Source organism: Macaca thibetana, unplaced genomic scaffold (assembly GCF_024542745.1).
Source record: "Macaca thibetana thibetana isolate TM-01 unplaced genomic scaffold, ASM2454274v1 unplaced_scaffolds20, whole genome shotgun sequence".
In the NCBI taxonomy this organism is placed as follows: Eukaryota; Metazoa; Chordata; class Mammalia; order Primates; family Cercopithecidae; genus Macaca; species Macaca thibetana.
Genome location: NW_026088809.1, coordinates 12981 through 19591, shown reverse-complemented (window position 1 = coordinate 19591; position 6611 = coordinate 12981). Strand labels below are relative to the sequence as shown.

Sequence of the window (6611 nt, the reverse complement as noted above, 5' to 3'; positions counted from 1 at the left end):
ACTCAGAGGAAAGGTGCATTCTGGAGTGTGAAGACCCAGGTGACACAAAGAGCCTGAACACAGAGGCCTGGCTACGTTTTCCTCAGTTTGTTACTGTTAGATCATACTTTTATTGTCTTATCATACTTTCTCCATGACTAATCCATTCTTCAATAAAACTACTGTTAAAAAACAAACCAAAAACAAACAAACAACAACAACAAAAAAACCTCTGAGGTTTAGCTTGTTTTCATGGCCTTTGTTTCCTTTGGAAGCACCTCATGTCATGAAAACTTACAATTCAATAAATACATATGCTCTTCTCTTTGTTGTCTGTGTTTTGCTGTAAGGGTCTCAGCAGTGAAGCTAGGCTGGGTGAGGAAGAGTCATATTTCCTCCCCCCCTACATGTACTAAATGTCTTTCCACGTTTAAAACTATAAAAATTTTTATTGGGGCAGATTTGAAGCAAGAATTTGAATCATTATTCCCCTTTGTATGAGCTTAATAAACTCCCCAGCCCTCCAGATAGAAATATACTTTCTCTAGCGTCCTTCTGTGAAGCACCTTGAGGGTGTCAAACCTGCTGGAGATTGAGGGGCCTTCCTGGGATCTCCCAGCCCAGGAGACGTCTACTGCTGGTGAGAGAGATTACTGCAGTCTCCCTGGTAGGGGTGCAGGGTCACTGGAAAGTATCATGGCTATAACTTCCGTGCAACCGGTTTTCATCACATCTGCTCTTTTGTGCAGTGTTTGCAGCAAAATACCAAGAGCTAACATGCAACATGAGTAACATATGCACATCATCAACTGTGCCTGAAACACAAAGTGCCACATGTCACACACAGTTGATGAGTGCATAAGTTTTACTCATTTAGTCACTTACCCTCAGGCAGAAGGTCACACCATCACCTTCATATTCCGTTAAGAGAAAACTGAGATGCACAAAGACATTAAGTGACGCTGCCCAGGGTCACTCAGCCAGGAAAGGAGGATTTTGAAAGCAGGAATTTGAAGTGAAGGGCAGCCTGGCTCCAAGAGGACATGTCCTCAGAACCACTTGCGTTTATACTGGCTCCTAACAAAATCCACTCTTGCAAAAATTATGACAGTGAGAAAAAAAACCTTGGCATAGGAAAACTACGACTGTGAAAGAAATCTGACCTAACTGACCGCATCTTACTTCTACCTCTGAGCTGACCTTGTCCATTCCGGGGCATAGGCCAGGCTAACTATAAGAGGAGTTTAGTTCACAAGTCTAAGTCTGAAGCAAAGATGATTACCCCTTCCCCAGACAAACCCCTTCCTATCTTGGGGATCAGACCTCCTTAGCAAAGCGAACAAATTAGGCACGAGATTGGAAATTATGGCTCAGGAGCCATGTAGCCAGAAGCCACGTGGATTCCCTAAGCTCCCCAACTGTGCCTTTATGTAACATTATTGGTATCAAACCTAAGATTTGACAGGGTGTTCAAGGGTATTTTTCAGACCTGCCTTATGATGGACTCGCTGGCACACCCAAAAGACCGGTAAACTGGCTCATCTGGTCTGTGGCCCTCATCCAGGGACTGACTGAGTGTAGTAAACAAGCTCTGACACTGTGATTTCATCCCCCAAACCAACCGATCAGCTTTGCCACATTCCCTAGCCCCCTGCCTGCCAGACTATCCGAAAAACAAAACAATACAACAAAACCCATAGTCTCTGAATTTGGGGGGAGGCAGATTGGAGTAATAATAAACCCCTGTCCTGGTCCCTCAGCTGCTCTGCTTTTATTAAATTCTTTTCTCTATTGTAGAAAGCCTGCTGTTCTCAGCTCCATTGGCTTTTCTGGGCAACCAGCAAGATAAATCTACAGGGCCAGTTACACTAATAAAAGAGTAAACACAATGGTAAGCAAGCTGAAAAGAAATGTAAGTCTGTGTATTTCTTTTGAAGACACACAAATGGAGGAGGAATGATGAGACAGGCAAATACACTGTCCTAAATATTTTCATGATTTTTCCTGCCTCCCATTTCCTTCTTATGGCAACAACTGATCCCCAGAAACCTTCAATTTAAACACGGTCCTGCCAGAACTGGGTTTGTCCTTCCCTTGACATTTTCCTCTCACCTGCCCCACACCCCTTCCAAATCTAATCTGTTCTTTCACTTCCAGGTCATTGAGTTTTTCCATTTAAAAATATAGAAGATACAGAAAGAAAAAGATAACCAGTCATCCATATTCCCATCACCTGGAATTAAGTACTGTTCACATGTACATATTTGTCTTCCAAACAATTTTAAAGTTACTCTCAAGTTTTTTAAAACAAAATTTATACATGCTTAGCAATAGACCATACCACCAATACAGAAAAAGTGCAGATACGTAAAATTTCTGATCACCTTAAGTTCAAAATAAACTTTTGATAACATTAGGGCAACACTGATCGAGTCATGTTTTCTTCTGGATATATCTATAGAGAGAAGAATGTGTATTTTTAGCTAGACTGTCCCCCGCCCACACACCCACAAAAGAAAAAAAAGAATAAAGAAAAACTATATATATATATGGGAGTTATATGTATTTTATATATATATATTTTTTGTAAAAAATTGAGCTGTAGACCGTATTTTCATTTTATAAATATTCCATTTAATAGTGCATGAATTTAACTGAAGACAAAGAGATAAGAAACACAAATGAAGGAATTCCTGAACTCCCAATCACATTTCAAGAGACACTTTTCTAAAAGAATCTTCTAAAGCTTAAACGCACATGAAATTAAGTAGAATGCATTATGATTTGCAGTGGTTTTGTTTTTGTTGTTGTGTGTTTGTTTTTTGAGATGGAGTCTTGCTCTGTCACCCAGGCTGAAGTGCAGTGGCATGATCTCGGCTTACTGCGACCTCCGCCTCCCAGGTTCAAGCGATTCCCATCCTGCCTCAGCCTCCCAAGTAGCTGCGACTACAGGTTCTCGCCACCACACCCAGCTAATTTTTGTATTTTTAGTAGAGATGGGCTTTCCTTATGCTGGCCAGGATGGTTTTCGATCTCTTGACCTCGTGATCTGTCCAGCTAGGCCTCCCAACGTGCTGGGATTACAGGCATGAGCCACTGCATCTGGCCTTTTATTTTTATCTTTTTTTTTTTTTTTTTTTTTGCGTGGCATCACACACTCTGTCACCCAGACTGGAGTGTAGTGGTGTGAGCTATGCTCACTGCAACTTCCACCTCCCAGGTTCAAGAGATTCTGCTGCCCTCAGCCTCCCGAGTAGCTGGGATTACAGGCGCCCACAACCACGCCCAGCTAATTTTTTTTTTCTTTTTTTTGTATTTTTAGTAGAGATGAAGGTTTCACCATGTTGACCCCTCTGGCTTCAAACTCCTGACCTCAGGTGATCTGCCTGCCTCAGTCTCCCAGAGTGCTAGGATAAAGGCGGAGCCACCACGCCCAACCTGTAGTGGTTTTCTTATTACTTTTTACAATCAAATTGATTAAGGCATTGGTTGAATATGATACAATGCATTCATTTTCAAATTTGATGACATGTCTATTACTCCAAAAGGTCCTCATGTGCCCTTTGCAGTCAGTCCCCTCGACTCGACTCCCTGTCCCCAGCAATCAATGATGTAGTTTCTGTCACTATACAGGTTAGTTTCACCTGTTCTAGAAATTCAGCTTCATGGCACCGCACAGAATGCACTCTTTTCATCACTCAGCATGAGGTTTTTGAGATTCACCCATGCTATTTCATGTTTTCCATGACTTGTCCATCTTCCATTGGATGAATATATCACAATAGGTCCATTCACCTCTTGATACATATGAACCGTTTCCAGTTTGGGGACTATTGTAAACAAAGCTGCTAGGAACAAGTTTCTTTTGTGAATATATATTCTGTAAATTCCATTTGTCATTCTTTAGTTTTAGCTTATTTTGTAGAAGGATGTCACCTTCACAAGTACAAAATTCATGCAAATGTGTTTTGAAAAATGGTTGAGGCCTGAAGCAGAAGTCCACACAATTTTCTTTACTATATTTTCATAATTAAGGGGGAAAAACCCTTATCTGGGATATTGTTTCCCTATCAGCAAACCTTTAATGTAAGCCACACACGATGGCTAGCTGTACTATTAGATTGTCTTCTGTAATCTGTGCAATAACTCTAATAGCACATTTATTATTATTTTCATGTAACACTTTCCAACTGGAGGCCTAGCAAATTGAAGGACCTGGCTGGCCGAAGGTCAAACAGAAGGCAAGTGGCAGCGCCAGGACTGGAAGAAGGCCTTTCCAAAGGCAGACAGAAGCTCACGTCTTTGTCAGAACCTCGTATTTCTGATGTGCCTGGAAGCCAATATCGAAGCAGTTCTCAGCCACTGGATTGGTCGGCTGCTTTTGCTCAGAAACTCCTCAATTAGGAATCCCAAGCATACCTTAGTGATGACGGTCCCGAAACAAAGGACATTTCTTAAACATTCTAAGAACCCGTTTGCTCGTCAGTAACGCAATGAAAGTTGTTTTCAGTCTTTGTTTCATATATATTTGAGCAAGGCAATGTCCGCTGCTGGGGTTAGAAATAAATGGCTCGTCTTCCTCAAACTAGAATCAGTCCGTAGACGTACGGCTTCCACTCGCAGTGTCTTGAACACTCGCTGGGCGTCCTGTGCGTTCTAGCCGTTTTCTTTGCAGCCGCGGTTTCCTGCACCTCACCCGGGTCGGATGGCAGAGGCTTCTCGGGACGCGCGGATCTACGAGTGCCGTCCCCAGGGTAGCCACCAGGGGACGCCATAGGGCCTTCCTGCCGTGGTTCGCCTTGCCTTTTACGTTTGAGCCAGGTAGTTTCTATTGACCAGGACATTACAGATCAGAAGTGGGTGGGGTCAGAAAACATAACCTGGGAGAGGCTGGCAAAATGCCCAGAACCGCCAGCCTGGGGTTTTTTTCACTAGGCCTGCGGTTTTCTTCTGTAGTGCAATTCTCGTGCTCAAGTAGTGCAGGGACTGGGAGTTAAAAAGATGAATTTACAATGCCATTTGAGAAGGAGTATTAAGGAAACGTCCGAATTTGCCAGGGTACTGATGCATGTCAAGCGCAAAACGCAGTTGAGAGACAGCTAAGTATTCTCTGCCCATGAAGGAGATAAGCGAGGGCCTGAAGAAAAGAGGGACGGGGAAGGACACTGGCGCCAGAGATAGGAAAGGGCTGCTTGGAGGTGGGAAAGGAATGGGTCGGGATGCTATCTAGAAAGTTGCCTGGCAATGGATATTGGGATGTGAAGCGAGACATCAAACAAGAAGCTGTCGCTTAAATGAGGTCTGAAAAAAGCCTAGATACGTAAACGGCAGGAGACAGCGGACACGGCTCCGCATAAAGTTTTCCGCCTTATATTTTCAGGGAGGATCGCAGCGCATTTTGCCAAGACAGGTGAGACTGCGTTCTGACCAGCGAGCCTCGGGATGAATTGAGTTTAGGACACCTGGGGGCCGGCAGACCTGTTCCCCTCCACAAAGTAAGAGTGTTATGAGAACACATTCCCCGCTAGCACAGAAATCCTACAAACTCCTGTAGGGACGGCGGTTAGAAGCAGAGGCTGTGTAAAAGGTGACTGGGAAAACTAGTGAGAAATACTAAGATTTTTGCAGAGCGTGAGACCCCAAGAAACTGGAGACCATGGACCAATCTCTGCAACAATTAGCTTCAAGTAGAAAGAAAGAAGCCGTGCGGTCGACTGGAACGGCCGCGACATATTACTTCCTGTTTTTTCTGCCATCCGGATACAGAAATAACACAACACCACGTAACCTACATGCCAATGAAAACAAGAAATACGTCCTTCCTTTGCAACCAACCTGCTTTTAGCACTACAAAATTCAGGGGAAAGCGCGAACGCAGTCCCCCACTACCACAAATTATGCAGTCGAGTTTCCCACATTTGGGGAAATCGCAGGAGTCAGCACATCCGGAGTGCAATGGATAAGCCCTCGCCCTGGAAAAACCACCTTCGTGATCATGGTATCTCCCCTGCCAGGTAAGTATGAGTTCATACGTCTCCGCCCTGCCACAGCTCCATATGCCTCAACCTTTACACACACGGTCACTTGCCCCGCGCACCCCAACCCTCACACCCCCCATGCCACTCCCAGCTCTCCTAGCCCTGACACACAGCCCTGGGACTCTCATGTCCAACCGGAGGTCCTGGACTTGTCCCAAAGCAGGAGAAATCCTTCGTGGCGAAGCAGCGGCCCCTGAGCTGCCTCATCTACATAGGAATCGCCCTCTCCGTGATGTCACCGACAAGCGCCTTTCCCGGTCCCCCCTCTGCTCTTCTGCCCCACCCTCCGCCACTCAGCCGACCAAGCGGCTGCTGGAGCCCGCGGAGGAAATGACGCCTGCCTCATGTCTCCTTCCCCGAGAACCTTCCCTTCCGCCCCCTGGTCTCTCCCAAAGAAGTAGGTTCTTAGCCTGTGATGCCAAGGACCCCTTTGGTGGCAACTGGAGCCTGTGCGCTCTTCTTCAAATAATGGGCTTTTAATGCGCAAACTAGAAAGTTTAGGATTACACAGAAAGCCGTTCTTTTCACATACGGTTATCACTTGTGATGTAGCTTTCTGCTTGAAATTAGAAGTCGTTCAATATCAGAGAGAAA

General features: G+C 44.9%; 1 non-coding gene across 1 annotated transcript; it reads right to left on the bottom strand.

The window, feature by feature from the left end:
* Positions 1-5836: 5836 nt before the first annotated feature.
* On the bottom strand, positions 5837-6001 carry LOC126947257 (U1 spliceosomal RNA). The gene has a single exon (XR_007722988.1). It is a non-coding gene; the product is annotated as a U1 spliceosomal RNA (small nuclear RNA).
* Positions 6002-6611: the final 610 nt, after the last annotated feature.